At 41.8% G+C, this 19,985-nt stretch overlaps 1 protein-coding gene across 1 annotated transcript in view; it reads right to left on the reverse strand.

The window, feature by feature from the left end:
• Window positions 1–19,985, reverse strand: part of tenm2b (teneurin transmembrane protein 2b) — a 268,527-nt gene that overhangs the window by 245,514 nt on the left and 3,028 nt on the right. The gene's annotated exons all lie outside the window — the stretch shown is intronic.

Below are 19,985 nucleotides of genomic sequence, written 5' to 3' on the forward strand. Positions count from 1 at the left end.
ACAGAGTATAGTGGAAAAGAATAGAATAGAATAGAATAGAATAGAATAGAATAGAATAGAATAGAATAGAACAGAAAAGATTTTTCATTAGATTAAATTAGATTAGATTAGATTTCACTAGATTAGAAATTACTAGATTACATTGGATTACATTGGAAAAAAACATAGACTACCACTTGTAGTACTACTTGGCCACTTATACAAAACAAGGTGTGTGACAGGGGTAGGAAAGGTAGGTTCAAGAGATTCACAACATTTCAAGAGAAGACAGTCTTGGTATTGCACATTTGAAATGAACTGCTGTAAAACTGGAAATGAATGTTTGAAATAACAAACAGGACTGCAAAATAAATCAACAACTAAAAAATAGCCTTTATCCGTGGTCATTATCCTTTCTATTTAGATGGTAGCATATTGTGTGCATAAAATCTTTCTGGGGCTCATTTTCCCTCTCACTCCCCACTGTGGCCACCACACCATCACAAACAGCTCAAACTTTAGAGCCGGAGACAGATGGGCCACGCTCGCAAGCTGGACGCAGCTCAACACCACTAACTCTTTAAGCCTGAACAGTTTCCTTGACATTTTTACACTCCCCCGCGGCTTTTTTTATATTAGAAGTAGATGCTGTTTTTTTATCATAATATGTTGTTATTGGTGTATAAAAGAAGTGAAAGTATTAGAAGTAGCTGTAGATGGGGGCGCTGTGGGTCGGTGGGCTGAGAGATGCTGTACCATTACACCGTGGACCCGGGTTCGAATCTGACCTGAGGTAATTTCCTGATCTTTCCCTATCACTCTTTCTTCCCACTCATTTCCTGTCTCTCTTCACTGTGCTATCCGAAATAAAGGCACTGAAGAAGCCCATGAAAATGTATTAGTAGGCCCAACCGTGGCGCTAATGGTAGGCAACTCATCTACTACGCGGCCGAACAAGGTTCGGCCCGGGCCCTTTGCCGACCCTTCCCCGTCTCTCTCTCCCAACTCGCTTCCTGTCTATCCTCCACTGTTCTGTCATGACAAAAACAATAAAGGCTTGAAAAGCCCCCCCAAAAATACTTAAATATATATAAAAATGTATTAAAATAGAGAAGTAGTTGTAGTAGAGATAATAATGGCGTTTCCACACGTATGATTGCCTACATTTGATTATTCTTTTCTCTTACCACTTGCAAAGGGAAATGCAATTATCTGAATTAAAACTTAACATCAAACAGAAATCAATAAAACAACAAATACCCAATTAAGTTGGAATCCTTTGGGGAAAAGAAATCAATTAGCCAACCGCAACCCCTATATTTCCCACCGTAATTAAAGAGCAATCTCCTGCTGCAATCAGTCAAAGGACTATGCTTTGCTTGAAGAAACATGGCTGCCGCAGCACCCTTTAGCGAGGCGCCGAGCCTCACATTGCTCTATGAGCTGTAACTAATAACCTGTACCTAAAATAAGTGTACGTTTCTGCTAAGTGTAATGTAATGAAAGTAGGCCTAGTTTCTTGATTATTGTGTGCACCACATCTAGATACAGTATCTGGTTGAACATTGTGTCAGTTACAATTAGGGACATTACTGGACTAGAAAAACAGACATCTTACATTATTATCTCAAAAATAACTAAGCAGTATTTAATAATATCAATGTACGTTTATATGCCATAATTGTGCCGAACTGATACCTAGTTTTGTCTCTGTGCAAACTGCAATCCACTGACTCCAAGCACAGCCTGCTGTGCGCAAACAGTGTGCTGGCCTGGGAAAAGGACCAATAGCGGTGACAGATTGTTGTGCTCTGGGGCTAAATGGCATTGTTTTGACATCCATCATCCATTAGGAAGAGATCTGCTGTTTCTCCATTTTCATCCACCAAAATTAATCAATGGCCAATTGAAGGGAGCTTGTTAAAACGTCCTCCACACGAGAATTCACTGGCACATACAGTAGCCCTACAGTAAGACCAATACTGTGGGTACCTGCCTGCTTAATGGGGTGGGGGGGTTGGGGTGTCTTACTGGTACCCCCAGCTCTTATTAGAGGGGGCGGGGGGGTCTACTGGTACCCCCAGCTCTTATTAAAGGGGGCGGGGGGGTCTACTGGTACCCCCAGCTCTTATTAGAAATGTAACATACATTTCTAGTCCAAAGGAGGGCTACACAATGGCCTAGACACAGGATAGGGTCAGGTTTCACAATTCAAGTCTCAATGGCTGCCATATTCAGTTACGGGGAAACATGCTGAAACTACACAAGATGGAGCATAATCACAACAACCCGTCTCATTTTCGTTCCATCGAGGCGTATACTTTTATGTTTCAGTGTAAACATTACCAGGTATAGAGGGCAGTGTAATGAAGGGAGATTGGCGGATTTTTTATCAGTAAAAACACAACAGACGGGACACAACACATGAGGGGATAAAAGAACAGGGGGAAGCTCTGTTGTTGGTGTTGTTTTTTTTTTTCAAACAACGAGGAAGCAGGAAGTCCACAGATCTAACAAGGGAGAAAGGCAAGAAGGAAGGGAAGAAAGGCCAGCCACACATTAGCCCATGGGAAGGAGACACAGATACATGTAGAGACACAGATGCTTTGGCTATACATACCTCTGTACTGAACCCCTGACAGGAAGTACCTGACATGCATAGGTGCCACCTCCATGTAGGCTGGACGTGTGGAAAACAAAACGGGACCCAGTGAATAGACGGCACACATCTTTATTTCACACATGCAGTCTGGTGTGTCTCTGAAGTTACATACAGTACGTGTACTGTAGGTTTAATTATTTCCTTTTCTTGCTGTGTTTTATTCATTTTTCAATAATAATTATTATCATTTGATTTATTGCTTTCTTTTTCAATCCATACCAACGGAGCGGATACCAATCAAGGGCAGTTCTACATATAGTAGCTTGAATGGCTGAATGAGTGTGAGTAGGACTCGGCAACTGCCAAGAGAAGCATTCTAAAACACAGGTCTAACCCTCAGCTACCCATGAACTCTGCCTGGCTTTCAGACTTTAAGACTATTGTACTGCTTGAACAATAAATAAAGATGGTAAACTTAATCACAAGAAAAGTAGGACTTGGACTTATAAGCTAACCATCTTTATTCTTTACTTTTAAAAAACTTTTGTCTTCTCTTTTCTAACTTTTTTATACTTGTGATTCACAGTCCTTTCGCCAAGGCTCGACAAAGGTTAGTCAATCAGTTCTTTACACTGACGCCTACTCTGAGAGGGAGGACACTATGGAATAAAAACATGAATATTGTAGGCTATAGGCCGTGTTACAGCTTTATTGAAGTTCCTTTGAAAGTGCGCTAGACTCCAACGGCATCCTTGGTTCATGGCAAGATGCATGAAAGGAGATGTGCACAGCACAGCCATACGTGGTATACCAGAACTTTGATCTGTGAGAAACAGAAGATGATTGCAGTCTCAACTCAGTCTGAAATGAAAATAAATCTCTGTATCCTTCAAAACACATCAACTCAAAGTAGCCTATTTGGCCACTTGATTTTTGATATTGTTCAATAAATGGCAACATCCATTTTTCTCACAAAGACAGAAGTTATCAGATATTAAAGATCATTCATGTAGCATATATATTTTTTAAAAGATATGGAAAAAAGAGCAAGATGTTTATATATTTTCTGACATATCACAAATAACACAAATCTGACTTTCCATTCTCAGTTTTTCAACAAACCTAAATCCCCTATATAATGTACATTATTCAGTCATAGCCTTGAACACAACGCAAAGACAAAGAACACAAAGGGCCTAAGCATTCAGATGAGTTCTTTAGAATGTGCTTCAACCACTCTCTGAGACAGAAGCCGAGAAAATGCCCTGCTCTGCATTCCTGGTTTCCACGGTAACCACACATGACACTAGCAGCAGGTAGGCATATGCCTACACTTGATTCAAGGTTCAAAGATTTTTTTTAACAGGTATGCCATGCTTTACATATCCTTACTGGGAGAAAATGCCAGGCTTAATAAATGGCAGAACATTGCATATTCTGAGAACATTTTCTAATCAAATTTAAAAACCATAGCCTGCAATATCAGCAGTAATAGGCTGAAGTCCATTAAGCAAATAAGAGTGATTTAGCTGATTATTTTGAGTTACACTAACGCTATACAGTATATTGAACTTTTGAACATCCGTCATTCACACCAAGAGTAATTTTTTCATAGCATATTCTATTTTTTCTCTCTCTCTCACACACACACACACACACACACACACACACACACACACACACACACACACACACACACACACACACACACACACACACACACACACACACACACACACACACACACACACACACACACACACTTTCACTTCACTAATTATTGGCACAATGTGTGACACACTGAGTGCCCTGGATTAATGTGATTGCTGGAAGTGATGTGATGTGATGCGTGACAGAGAGTGTGGCCTGAACTGAACTGGGTTCAGTGTGGACCGGAGAACACCAATGTGGTCACCAAAGAAGAGGTGTTGCTTTGAAAAGACAACTGCCCTTCATTATTACTCATGTGCTGCTGTTGTTACTGGGAGCCAGCTGACAGCTTTGGCTAGGCAGAGGACAAAGTCACCTGAAAAGCCCCCCCTTCCACCAATATATAAAATGTAAAGAGGAACCGAGTCTGAGCCCCTTCCTCTCCCTGGATCCGGGAAAACGGACGCCTTTGTCTCCTTCTGCGGCCTCCCCGTCTGGAGCCATCTGAGGCCATTATAATGTCAGAGACTGTGGCAGCTTCAGGCACAAATACAATACAGACGTGTGTCTACATAGACAGTTCCTTGCAAATGTTGATAGAGTGCTACAGAGAGATAGCCAGGCTGCGCCCTCCTAGTGACGCAACACCTTCAGCTTTGCTTCTAGTCAGGCCAGGAGCAATATCGTTTCTGAGCTCCAGAAAAATTGGGACCTCCTCCCACTTTGTTGGGAAGCAAACAACCAGTCGCAAACCAAGGGAGGTAGGTCAACCATGCCATTTGGGAAATGTTCATTGTTATTAAGACCAAGCCTCGAAGAGATTTGAAAGTCGATGATAATCAGGCTAACAGAAATATAGATTTCTGGCAGGAAATATGTTGATAATGAGGAAGTGCGGTAAATTGTTCTGGTTGAAATTGTACACCTACGTGTATATCTATAGTAGCTATATGGCCTTGACTCTCCAAGCTCTTGGAGTAGCTTTCTCTTTGACAGGGGTGTCAAACTCAAATTGACTGAGGGCCAAAACAAAAATCTGGAACAAAGTTGCGGGCCGAACTCAACAATTATTTATTGACATACACTGTTTCCAATCATATTAGTTAGTTAGAATGTGTCTGCACATCCTGTGACAGAGCAAATTTCATGTTCAAGTCATGTTACGCTATACATGAATGGTGTATGAGGGCCAACTGTAATGCAGTTATGAAATGATCTCGCGGGGCCAAATAAAATGGCTCCGCGGGCAAAATTTGGCCCCCGGGCCTGAGTTTGACATCCCTGCTCTATGAGAACTACACAGGGGAGCGTTTCCCAAACAACCAACCAAGTTAGTATTACCCCAATATGGTACGATGCAAGTGTGAACTAACCTACATTCAAAAAATGACCCGAAGTTATAGAAGGCCTACCAGCTTGGTCTGAACCAAGTTGATTTGAACCAGCACAGTGCAAACCACGATGGGTTCAGAAGTGTTCGGATGGTCTCGTTTATTGTCAGAATTCAGAGAAACAACAACAACAACAAATTTCAGCTGCATTTCGGTACGGTAAATGACTGTAAAGCCAAATTTGGGCCGTCCATAATTTTACCCTGATGCTTGCAACTTGGTGTAGATGGGATAATTTAGACAAATAAAAAATTACCCCTTGTTTGGAAATCACTTGTTAACAAAAGGCATATCTATGAATCAAAGGATCACTTTAAATTAGACTATTAAAAATAGCAAAAGTGCTCTAAGATGACTCAGATAATCTTACGTAGACTTATAGCACATGCTGTGTATTCACAGGAGGCCTTAGGTTTATTGTAATTTTATTGTTTAGACTCTGACATTCTGCTGACATTCCAAGTTGAGTGCTGCATGCGCTCATGATTGACAGCTCTCACTCTGATTGACAGCTCTAGCTCTGTGCGCTGTGTCAGTGGCATTATGATTCCAAATGCAATTTCATTCTCTTCTCATATGAAGCGTTATGCAACCAGCTCCTTGGATTACAAACTGTCTGTTTCTCGCTTTCAATTTTACAATATGTGCGATACACGTCAAACAACTGAGATTCCACCCGCCATGTTCAAACTTTGTTGGGACTCTGTTGGTACTATGGTAGCGTAGAATTGGTTGGTTAACATCAAGTTAGTTTGCACGAACATATGCTTTGGGAAACAGATAAGGGGAAAATTCATAAGGAACAATATTGTATCCTTAGAAAAGGATTTTCAACATTTTTTATACCATGCAGTGTTGTGAAGACACATAGGCCTAAAGATATCATGGATGTGAACTTGGAATATGTGATAGCATATTGCATTTTTTTTCCCATTGCAATCTTGGCTGTGAATGTGCTTGTTAGAGAAGTTATATGAGGGGAGATTTATACCGATTTATACCGATACTGAGTTCAAGAAACTTTGAAGAAGAAAAAAGTCCATCCGGAACAATGTCCACTTTAAGCAAATTTAGGCTAATTATACGGCAGAAACGTGCTCATTAGGTACTGTCGATGGCAAAAATGTATTTTTCAAAGTAGAACTAGCATTCAACCCCACTCTAATTTTCTAGACTCATGCACCCGTGGATACCGGAATTACCCTCCATTATAGTCTAGAGGAGGTGGAAAAAATGAATGGTCCACTTGACTGTAATAATGGCTGCTTGATATGCCTTGACCTGAACATGTTACAAGGCAATCCAGGCCATGTGAACGCATTTACTTTAGAATCTTTTGACACCATTTTATGATGGTGATATGGCCTTCATCCTATTCTATATTATGGAATATTATCTATATTGGAGAATATACATGCACCGGCAGTGCAATACAGTACATTTTTAAAGGGATTATATAAGCATATTAATACTTTACTTAAATATATAGCCCTGTCAGCTTTAAACTACAATCATTACAGGCTGCTCTGATATGATATAAGACCAAAATGTCTGACCTCATTTCAAACGCTATCTCTGGTAGAAACTCTTACGGAAGCTTACATGTAGCATATCAACAGTATAAAAATCTTGCTTTTTTGGCAGAGAGTGCAGAATGAAAAAAAATATATAGGCCGGTCCTACAGTATCCTTTCCTCAGACTTGCACACGCAAGTTAAAAATCTGCTTTTGAGCTTGCTTGTTATGCCCAAAAGCTATGCTAGATAGTGCGGGAGGAGAGGGGAGACATGGCTCTGTCCTGCAAAGCCCAGAACGGGTGCGCGGGTGGCAAGACTGAGGAAAAGAGATTAAATGTTCTTTCTCTCCCTCCCTTCTCCTTTGGACCTGTGCCCCCCTTGCTCTTCTCTGGTCTCCTCTGCCTGTGTGTCGTGCCAGATAGCCGTTTTAAAGATGCCAGCGAGCCTCTCCCCGAGTGTGGGAAGGGGAGGGAGTGTAGGGAAGCGTCCAAGAAAAGGGAGCCGGGCTGGGCAGCTCATGGAGCTTGCGGAGACCCTGCATCATGGATGTCCATTTATCCTCTCCCTCAGAGAGAGAGAGAGAGAGAGAGAGAGAGAGAGAGAGAGGGAGAGAGAGAGAGAGAGAGAGAGACGGCTTGGGGCCGCCCGGACAGCCAGCCTGCTAGCCAGCTCTTTCAGATGAGGATGGCACAGCTAACCACACTCTCTTACCCTGTCTCTCTTCCTCTCCTCTTGCACACTTACGCTCTGTTCTTCCCTCCCGTCATGCTCGCTTTCACTTTCTCTTTCTGTTTTTCTCTCTCTCTCCCTCTCTCTTTGCTCTCTGGCCAGGGCTGAGGAGCTCAGCGAGCATTAGCATAGTGGATATCTCTCTGGATGAGGCGGAGCACCCGTCACACAAGAGGTCTTACAGACACAACTGACAAATGTTCGCAAACAAGCCCATTTGCAACCAGTACCAGCAACCAGTGGTTCTGTTCTGTATATATACAAAAGGATGCACAGATGCAAACCAACATTCGTAAACAAGCCTGTTTGCACCCAGTAACCTCCTTCCGTGAAAAGGAAAGTGATGTCGCCTACAAAATGACTTACAGACACAAACACACACTCACAAACAAGACTGCTTGCACTCAGTACTCTGTTACTGTGTAAAGGAAAATGAAATACTGCACATATAAGAGGACTTAGAGACATACTGAGCATGTTGTCACCTCCAGATCAAAAGATTGTGTATAAGATCAAGTGATAGCCTATAGGTGGCCCTACTGTGGCTGATATGGTGGGGCACACGTTTACCACTCGGCCAACCCGGGTTCGATTCCCGGTCCAGGTCCTTTGCCGGTCCTTCCCCATCTCTCTCTCCCAGCTCACTTCCTGTCTCTCCTCCACTATCCTGTCTCACAAAAAAAACAATAAAGGCTGAAAAGCCCCCCAAAAATACTTTAAAAAAAAAGTGATATAGGTTTCCCATGGACATTAAATTCAGTACCTCAGCCCATGTCATGACCTCCACGGCTCCCTATTTATAAATGCATAGTCTACATGAGATTATATTGTGTATTCCTGTGTAATAGACAGCAAACTTTCTTGCTCTCTTGGGGGAAACCTGTGCTAAACTGCATCATATGCAATCATATCTGTGGAAACATTGGTATGGATGCCTTTTAAGACTGGCATGATTGAGTATGTTTGTATATATTCATACATCAGTGTTTTTCCTTCTTTGTTTTTCCTCCTCTCTTTTCTTTTATACATGTCTTACTATTGGGCCAAGAGCCAGTAATAACGTTTATACAAACTGTACATAACTGTAGAAAAGTTCATTTGCAAAACTTTTGCAAAAAGTTGATTTGCAAAAAGTACATGCAGATTCCAAACACGACCCGGGCCGGAATCGCCGGCATAGTAACCCAGTGCCCTGCCATTAGGCCACGGCAGGGCCATCAATGTCAATATATCAATGTATCAATTGTCAATGGTATATAGTCAAGTCAATAAAGTATGAATACTACGAATATAATAAACTAGAGATAGAAAGACGGTGAAATATAGAGGTACAGTATGGGGGTGGCTAGATGAGGATGGAGGTGAGGGTGATGATGGCGATGATGAATATGATGATGACGATGGTGATTATTATGACGGTGATGAAGATGATGATAATAACAGTGATGATGATACCGATGATGATAATGGTGTCCAAAATGTTCAGTATCTAGGGACAGGCAGTTGATGCAAGGCTGACCTGACGGTGAGGTACGCTTTGAATGACAATATGACAAAAGTCTAATAAGTCTGGAAAAACCAAAATGACAGCAGATGTATCTCATCCGTCATATGTCAAGAACCCGCCTAGCTGAGGCAGGAAACGTGAGTGTCATTGAAATGACGCCTGTCAAACACGCCCCTGCTGTTCATTTCACATGAACGCTGACGCAAAAGAGGCAAGTGTCACATACAAGAAATTGTCAATGTGTCTGCTGCTGTCAATTCTTTTATCCCTGACGGACCGTACTGACGAACCCAATAACATGTTAGCAATGCTAAATTAAAAAAGAAAACAGGCAGTTGACTTTTGACACACCTCTTTGAAAGAAAGGTAGGCTACGTCAACGACAACTCAAATTTGAGGTTACTTCAGGTGTCTCCAATAGGAACCACAGATAGCCATACTGGCCGTATGTCACATTTATATACAGTATTTTCAGATATTTTTTTCACATTGTGCATATCTTATTTCTCCATCTTTTAAGTGTTTTTATAATGTTTTATGGAAGTGTGATAGTCCGGCAGCCAAAAGCCAAATATCAGCCGAACCCAGTTTCGTCTGATAAAGTTTTTTTCTTTGCAGTTTGTGGTTGCCTAAGGTGTACCTATTAAGATTCCAGACGATGCCCGGTGATATCCCTTGAGCATTTTCAGATATTGAGCCTTTTATGCTTGATGTGCTGCAGCCATAGATTACAACAGTCTTTGGCTCCCAATTCATGTTATGCTGACCAAATACCCTATACCATACTTATTTTGTGTTTGCTTACATGGTGGGATGTGTATAAGAACAGGTGGTGAGGTATGGACATCAGTGGGGGTGGGGTCATGCATGTTTGGGGGCGGGGCATTCACCCAAAAAGCCTGATTTTCCAAGTCGGAGACACAAAGGCCAACATTTCGCCAAACGTGGCTTTATATCTCATAGTGGGTTGTTTGGTTTTGCTGTTTGTAGTTGTCCAACACTTACCCATCAGAATAAGAGTGGGTGATGTGCCGATTTCAGACATTAACCCTTTCATGTTGATTTCGCTGAAGCCATAGTCCACAAGCTTTTGACAGCTTCATAACTGCACTATGATTAACCATAGAGCATTCTGGGTGGTAGGCCTGCCACATCAAAGTGGAGAAAGTGTCCTCGTACCAAATACATTTTAGACAATTACATAACTAGCTGTTTGTCAAGCAGAAATGTGTAACATTTAGGTGAATATTGGAGGATTACTAATTCAACACAGAATTTCACCATTTCATACATTGCTATTTACTCTTCCTGTGCTGTTGTAACACAAAATAAAAATTGTAAGTAATAATTACATAATTTTTGGCTGATTATTTGTTTGCCTACAATGTACATAATTTCAGTGGTGGTCGTATTAACATGGAAAGAGATAAAATTAAAAATGTAAATCCACAAAATGACATTGTAATTGACCTTTTACCAGCCCATGCCATATCAGGGTGTGACGCTGTGGCATCCTATTTTGGTATTGGTAAGGGCTCTGTTATCAAGACCCTAAAAGCTGGATATCACTTGACATCAATTGGTAATGTGCTGGCACCATTCCAACAACTTTCCAGTGAGGACACTAACTTTGTGTCGGCATGTTATGGCATTCCAGACAGTATCAGCATGTCACATACAATGTTGCTGGTATGGGGAAAAAAGAATGGGAAAGGTCATTTATCTTCACCTAACCTGGCTGCTCTTCCACCAACAACAGAGGCATTTCTTGAGAATGTGAAAAGGGCTCATTTTCAAGCAATATTGTGGAGGACATTGGTTCACACTCCATCTGAACTATCTCCTGAAGAATTTGGATGGAAGAAAGACCCATGCAACAAAGCACTTATACCAATAAGTGTTCCAGAAAATGTCAAAGTGGCACCAGACTACATTTTACAGATGATCAGATGTGGTTGCAAGAGTAAAAGCCCCTGCAATTCTAAGAAATGTAGCTGTGCTGTAAACATTGTGCCTTGCACCATTTTCTGTGCATGTTTTCGGCTGGGATGCTGCCGAACCAATGTTGTGTGAGCTTTACTGTGTGTGTGTGTGTGTGTGTGTGTGTGTGTGTGTGTGTGTGTGTGTGTGTGTGTGTGTGTGCGTGTGCGTGTGCGTGTGCGTGTAGTATAGGCTATAGGTGTTTTAGGACTTTGTATGTTGTATAGGTGTAGACAGGTCTTTCTGTGCGAATTTAAATGCATGTACATGTCTTATTTGATGGCTTCATGGACTTTTAAGTGATCATTTAATACCAGTCAGGATACACTGGATTGACTTAATTTTTTGACTCAACCGTATATATAATGTATAGCTGTTTTCCTATGTTTAGACCTCTCTCTCTCTCTCTCTCTCTCTCTCTCTCTCTCTCTCCTCTCTCTCTCTCTCTCTCTCTCTCTCTCACTGTCTCTGAACGTGCGGTACTGTATGTTGCAGTGTATGTAGGTCTTTCTGTGTAAATTTAAATGCATGTACAGATCTTATTTGATGGCTTTATGGATTTAAGTGATCATTCAATACCAGTCTGGATACACTGGATGTACAGTGCCATGAGAAAGTTTGGGCACCCTTTTGGAAGATCATTACATCGGTTTATTTCTCGTTGAGCTTTTCAAGTAGCAACTTCCATATGTTAAACTGTAGGGAAATAGAAACATTTCAGCAGTGGAAGAATTTTCATAGGTGTTATAGAAAGAATGTTATGTGGATTTAAACAAAAATATGCGTGTGCATAAATATGGGCACCCCAAAGAAGGTATGCCATTAATATGAAGTGGAGCTCACCTTTGCTGATCTAATGGCCTTTGGATACTTGCTATACAAGAAGACAAGTTTCAACTGCCTGGTGCTACTGAATAGTTGCCAATTATTCTATCCAGAACCCCTCTAATTCAGTCAGATTACTCATCTGTCTTCTGTAGACATCCTGGTTCAAATAAATTAATTCTTTTTCAAGTATGGGTGTTATCTCAAGATTGGTATGACCATTTCAAGACATCGTACTTGTTGTTTTGCATTAACTTATTGCTGAATTTTGATCAACACTGTCCTTCTGGAAAGTCCAAACTCTGCTCAGCTCTAATTTTGTGACTGACACTTGAACATTTTGAAAAATATGCTATTTGAATAGAATTAGTGAGGTCCTTAACTGTAATAAGTTTTACAGTGTGTATACTATCCACACAGACCTATAGTAGGGTGTGTTTTAGACCAGAGGTCATAGAATTTATGGGTGCATTTTTTGCCATGTCCACGTCCCATTGTTAAGGTCAAATAACTCTAGCTCAGTCTCATCTGACCACACTATGGTTTCCCAAACAGCTTTTAGCCTGTCTAGATAAGCTTTCTGCATAAGTTTAACAACTTATTTCTGATGGATACACAGGAAAGCCTTTTTATTCGTCACCCATCCAATGAGCTTTTGCCTTGTGAAAAGCATACGTAGAAGGACCCATGTCTAAGTCTGCACTGTCAGCAGCTATGGTCTTGTAATTCTATGGCGTTGTTCTGCAGTGTGCCTGTTACAATTCTTACCATCCTTTAGCAATGCCCTTTTAACTATTTTTCAACAAACTACAGTTTGTTCAGAGCCCACCATATTCCACTCTCCAAGACAGAACTTAGGACAAGCCTCGTCTATAATTGTGTATGATAAATAACATTGTAATGACCAATCATGTCTGTCTTGGTGACTGAAGGGATTACAAAGTCATTAGAACCAGTTTGTGCGGCAAAGGTGAGCTCTATTTCATATCAATGGTATACCTTCTTTGGGGTGCCCATATTTATGCACACGCCTATTTTTGTGTAAATCCACATACAATTCTATCTATAACACCTATGAAAATTCTTCCACTGCTGAAATGTTTCTCTTTCCCTACAGTTTAACATATGTTAAAATGAATTTGCTACTTTAAAAGTTCAACGAGAAATAAACCGATCTAGTGATTTTCGAAAAGGGTGCCCAAACTTTTTCATGGCACTGTATGTCATTTCTTTACTCATTTTTTGGAACAGCCAACGACTGCTCACCAGTTACCACCACACTCTGTTGTTCTTTTTTTTTATGTTGGCTATTTGTGGTAGGCTACCGGCGATGTTGTCATGTATGTTGTCATAATGTGATGTTATGCAGGATCTCATAATGCACAATCCGTTCCATACTTTACAGTCATATTCTAAGCAATGTTGTGAATGTTTTTACTGAGGCATTTGTTGATTTGTCATTCATGACCTGATTTATATAACTAAATGCATAAAAATAGGCCGAAATCACATTTTTTAAGGTTATTAGCAGTATTTTCTCTGTACCTGGATAACAAAAGGAGATAGCCACAATTAACCACAGTAAATATTCTTGTATGTACGATATTAACAAAATAAAAAAGGAATTTTGAAGCTGGCATTTTCAGGTGGTCAGATTCATTGCATCAAAATATAATGCAAATTAGTGCATATTTAATTAGATAATAGCCTAATTAGCATATTTAAACATAAAATATAGAAAACTTGTAATACCTTTTTTTCTCCAATTCATACGAGTAATCATCTGATAAAGTTTCATATTGATATCTGCAAGTTAAAAAAAATACCCTATTCACCTACAGTGTCTCGCCTTATTTGTGGGATTGCTGTTATGAAAGGGTTAATTATTACCCCATATTGGGTTTGTTTCAATAAGGGCAGTGTTAAAGCAGTCCAATGTGAATGTTTTTCAGGTAATATAAGCAATTTGGTACATTTTGTAACATTATTCACAGTAATATTAGGTGTCTTTAGTTTTTTGTCATAATTTGCATTTATGGGACAATAAAGGCTCAAAATCTGAAAATGCTCAAGTGGTATCACCGGGCATCGTCTGAAATCTTGAAGACTTGCCTAAAATCTATCAGATAAAGCAAAAAAAAGAACTTTATCAAAGAAATCTGGGTTCAACCCCACGGCTCCCGGACTATTAGTGTGTGTGTGTGAGATGTACTACTACTGTAAAACAATTGCCAATAACGACACAGATACAAATGATACAACTACGGCTTGTCAAGTTCTGAAGGTCTATAACTGAAACTTCCAAGATTTCAGTCTTGTTTGTGGAATGTATAGTCTGGGGGAGTTTTTTTCTTTTATCTCATTAGCATTGCTGACTCAAAACAGTATGGCAGCAGACACCGGAGCAGACTCGGAGGCCACAATGCCTTGGCCTTGGACCAGCCTCTATAGTCTACAGACACCTTGGCCTTGGTCTACTGGTCTGAGATCAGGTCGAGTGGCTGAGCTCTCTCCCTCATTCACCACAGGCTACAGATCTCGCTAGCCTGGCGTGGTGGACGAATCTGGAAGGGCACACCACATACTCATTGCTATGCTGTGAGTCTTTTGCTGCATGCATAGGTGGAAAACTAATTTGCAAGGTGGTCTGGTTTGAGGGCAGGTGTGTGTGTCCATGGTTTGTGTCTCTGTCTGTGTGCATGTCTGCATTTGTGTGTGCATGTCTTTTCATACTTCATATGTAGGAGCTGTCAGCATTGTTTTTCTGTAGTTGCATAGATCCAATGATTTCTTTGCTGCACCACAGCACATTGTGTCAGAGGTGAGCCTTAGATTGAAAATTGTATAGACAAAAAAATATCTTTGATGGCTCCTTTGTTCAATAGCTCTTCAGGGGCCATCGGAACACAACGTTTTTCAGATGTTTTTTCTTTGTTTTTATTTTTTTCTCTCTCTCCTGTGAAATAAGCTGTGATGACTATGAACTTTTTTTCTACTCTTTCACTAATCATTTTAGTTTCTGGACATTCCACAGAAACAGACTTCTGTAACATCTATTTATTTATTTCAGCCCTTCGTCACGAGGGTCTTTGTAAAATTCCAGCTAGATGAAGGATAGGCAGGCAGGCAGGCAAGCAGGACTGGATCAAAGTGCAACGAGCGACGCGGCTCCTCAGTCGTCAAGAATTAGCAGGGCGGCCCATCAGCGCCTTCCATTGTTGCTGGAACGTTCCGCCATGCCTTCAAAGCAGTCTGTGACCTTGTCCTTCATTCATCCCGCTCCACTCTACCCACTTAAATGGCGTGCAAAGTCACAGAAACACTCGCTACACCACTATTAAGAACTTTCAGCTCTTAAAGATACTGTACAGACAGGCAGGCACATGTACTGTATGACGCATGCACTGTACGCTCACACATATACACACTCAGATGTACAGTATCTATACACATGCATGCCCATGCATACACACACATATTCAAATGGACACGCACACACACAAGCGCGCACGCGCACGCACGCACGCACGCACGCACGCACGCACCAACAACACACACACACACACACACACACACACACACACACACCAACAACACACACACACACACACACACACACACACACACACACACACACACACACACACACACACACACACACACACACACACACACACACACACACACACACACACACATATAGTGCCTAGTGGTAACCACTGATTTCACATAAATAATTTAGGAACAGTTACCATTGTTTCAATGCCCTTTACTCACACATTCTTAAGTCAGCATAAGATTGCCAGAGTGTGTGTGTCTTATTTACAGCTGTCCTCATAGCAGGTAACATTTGTGAAGGAAGCTCAGAGAGGGAAGGAAGGAAGAAAGGAAGGAAGGAAGGAAGGAAGGAAAGAATGGGGTGTGAACGGACTGAATCTTTTCATCCAAACCCTGCAGAAGCAGAGGTGTGTTCGGGCAGAGGAAACACCATAAATAGTCATGGCTCCTTCTGTGGTTTGCCCTTTCGGTTACCTCTGCATGGTTCCAGGCAACACCTAGCCTTGTAGATACAAACTCTGCTGTGCTTGTATGTTTTTCTGTTTCATATTTTTTTCTCTCCACTCTCCTTCACAAACCCATTCCCTGAGTGGCAATACATGGGTTATATGGAGCCTTCCACTCAGGGAAGTCGACAGCGGGCACAAAGGGATCAGTTGTCTCGGGCCCAGCAAGAGGGGTGGCCTAGAATCAGGTCCCCATTACAGTACGTCATATTGTATTGAGTTGGGGGCCCTTCCAGATTCCTTTGTCCTGGGCCCGGCCAAAGCTGTCAGCGGTGCTGCTTCCACTGAAGAGTCCACGGAGACTCCAGCTGCCCTGGAATGGGCCATATGGCGCGGGGAAAGGCAAAAGAGGGGATTCAGTGGTGGGGATGTGGGGGGAGAGAGAGAGCGGTGGTAATGACCGTGCACGGAAAAAAACGAACCAGAGCACACACAGCCCCAGGGCCCTCAAACACACAGCCCGCCCGGCCCAATGGCCCGACCCCAAAGAGCAGTTTGTTTCTCCACAACATCTGGTGGCAGTAGCCTAATGCCCCCATGGCAAAATAAAAACACAGATTCTCTAATCTTTGTAGGCCAAGCAGGAGGGTTGTGGTGGAAAAAAAGAGATGTTGAAGTTGGCTGTTTCTGCAGCAGAGCAAGAGAATGTCTCGGTTAGTGGGTAACTGATAGATAGATAGATAGATAGATAGATAGATAGATAGATAGATAGATAGATAGATAGATAGATAGATAGATAGATAGATGACAACACAACAACGATGATGAAGATGATGACGATGATGATGATGATGATGATGATGATGATGATGATGATGATGATGATAATGATGGCGACAACGACGATGACAACGATGACGACAACGACAATGATGCCAGACACCCTGTAGACCTATGATGTTTAAAACTACTCTACAATTTTCTATTTTGCATCTCCAGTCGTCACACTTGTACAATTTTTGACTTTAGGCCAAACGGGGGGCCCCCTGGCAGCTGGTAGGCTGCAGCCATATTTAACACGTGCATTAATCCCGCCCTGACAGTAATATCTCTCCACACAAGACATGTTTAGTGCACAACAGACAGACATAGAAAATACTGATGAAAAATGGTGCATTACCAATAAAATGTTATGTACAAGATGACCACTATGCAGATTCCTACAGGATGCAGTGATCTGGATATGTGTACAATGTGTCCAGTTAATGATGAATACCCCCCATTAATCCCCTCGTTAGTCTTTATGAGCAGCAATGATTATTTATTTGCCAGAAACTTGTTCTGACTGGCCAAGTCTACTCAAACAAATGAGTTTGCAATAACTTTGTAAATTGGTCATTTCATGGTTCTTTAAAAACATCCATAAAAACAAAAATCAATAAACGGACTACTCCAAAATTACATGCAAAGATAGCTGGAAAACTGGTCTCGCCGGGATTTTGTTTGGGCTCCTCAAATATTGCTTGTTGTTGAAAACAGTTTAATTTGTCATTTTTTCAGGTTTCGAAAGAAATACACTGCTATCTTCATTTTCAATGCCATTTACTTGTGCATTGCTGCTAAATTCATTGACCCGACTGTCAACATTAATTATGTACTCTGCGTTTTGTCCCGGCATCGTAAATGCACATACAAAATGGTTTAATTTCCATGCCCCACTGTGCATACGAATGGCGATTTCTTTCTCTTTTTTTCTCCTTTTCCTTTTTCTTTTTAAATCTCCTCCAATAACTGCAGCTGAATGAGAATGGCGAGTGACAATAACTGCCAAATCAATATGCACAATGAATATTTTATGGCTTATGGAAACAGGATCCATTCCAGCCCTTCCACTGTTGCCTGTGATCCTCCGCTCCCCTCTCTCTCTCTATCTCTCTCTCTCTTTCTCTCTCTCTCTCTCTCTCTTCCAGTCCTTCCACTGTTGCCTGTGTTCCTCCGCTCCTCTCTCTATCTCTCTGTCTCTCTGTCCCTCTCTCTCTCTCTCGCACCGCACACCACAGCTGCCTGTGTTCTTTTCCCCCATCACTTTCATATCACAAGTTCAACCACCTGTGAAATTAATGACAGAATTGTTGTGGTTATCATGCCTCCTTTTTAATTCCCATAGGCCTACATATAGCCTGCCCATGCATGCAGGTGTTTCTAAAATAGGGTGGGGAATGTCAAAAAGCGGAAGAAAAACCTGAAATAGTGAAAAGAGGAGGGGATGAATAATATAAAAAGAGGGCGAGATATATTCTGTGGAAGTGAGAATAGCGGGGGAAAATGTGTGTGTGTGTGTGTGTGTGTGTGTGTGTGTGTGTGTGTGTGTGTGTGTGTGTGTGTGTGTGTGTGTGTGTGTGTGTGTGTGTGTGTGTGTGTGTGTGTGTGTGTGTGTGTGTTTGCGAGAGAGACAGAAAGATAGAGGGGAGAAAGGGCGCAAATAAAGAAATAGTACAAGACAATAAAAAGGTAGTCTCTTCCTGAGACGAGCATCAAAAGAGACAGGGACTGAAAACAACAGAGTGTGTGTGCGCACATGTGTGTGTGTGTGTGTGTGTGTGTGTGCGTGTGTGCGTGTGAGTGTGGGTGGCTGGGTGTGTAAGTGTGCATGCACATGGCACTAGTGTGAGTGAAACAGACAGAGGTGCTTGATGTTGTTCATCATATTGAGAGAGAGAGAGAGAGAGAGAGAGAGAGAGAGAGAGAGAGAGAGAGAGAGAGAGAGAGAAAGAAAGAGAGAGATTGTTTGTTTGTGTGAGACAGAGATCAGAGATGGTTGATGCTAGTTTTGATGATGTCAAGACATAGTTGATGAATGTGTGTACATGAAAGAAAGGGGAAAAAAGGGAAATAGATAGCAGGAAATAGAATGCAGTGGAAGGGAGCGCTGTAAGATGCTGTGTGTATGTAGCACGTATGTATCCCACCATCTTGGATCACTCGACAGAGAGAGAGAGAGGCAGAGGCAGAGACTGACAACAAATGGTTGATGTTGAGAGATGATCAATAAATGTATGTGTGTGTGTGTATGAGAGTGATAGAGTGTGCGCGTTCCTGAGAGAGCACACGTGATAGAGAGAGAGAGACAGACTCAAAGATTTGGAAAGATATGACTGATGCCTGCATACAAACGCGAGAGAGAAACACAGACAAAGAGATGACATGCGTTGAGAGGCAAAAAGGCAAACACTCAGAGAAAGCCAGGGCCGAAGCTGGCTGATGTGTTGTCCCCTGGTCCTACAATATGTACTTTCTTCTCTCCCGTCGCTGTTGAGAGGTCGTTGACATGGCTCTCATCTACTAAACTTGCTCACCTGGACTGACCTTGTTATCCAACATGATCTCCAAAAATTCTGTGCTCCTGGACACGGATGTTAAGGACACAAAATCCGTGTCCAGGAGCACGGATTTTGCCAAAATTCCGTGCTCCTAGACACAGTATTATTTTCCGTGATTGACACACAGAAGTGCTCTCTCTATACTCCCACAGCTCTGTGTTTCCACAGCAGGGCCGCGTTATCCTATGGTGCAACCGGTGCTGTAGCACCGGGCCCCGCCACTAGAGGGGGCCCCGGACGTCGTGAGATTGGAAAATATGAAACGATATTTTGAGACGATCAATTGTACTTTTGACGCATTTCGCCATCCGTAGGCACGCAGAGGCGCATATGCATATCTTGTCACCAGGCTAGACAGACAGATTGGACCCCCCAAGACTGTAGCTGGGGAACAGTAGTGGCCTTTTGTTACAAGTGTTCT

This window comes from Engraulis encrasicolus, chromosome 7, assembly GCF_034702125.1.
Source record: "Engraulis encrasicolus isolate BLACKSEA-1 chromosome 7, IST_EnEncr_1.0, whole genome shotgun sequence".
In the NCBI taxonomy this organism is placed as follows: domain Eukaryota; kingdom Metazoa; phylum Chordata; class Actinopteri; order Clupeiformes; family Engraulidae; genus Engraulis; species Engraulis encrasicolus.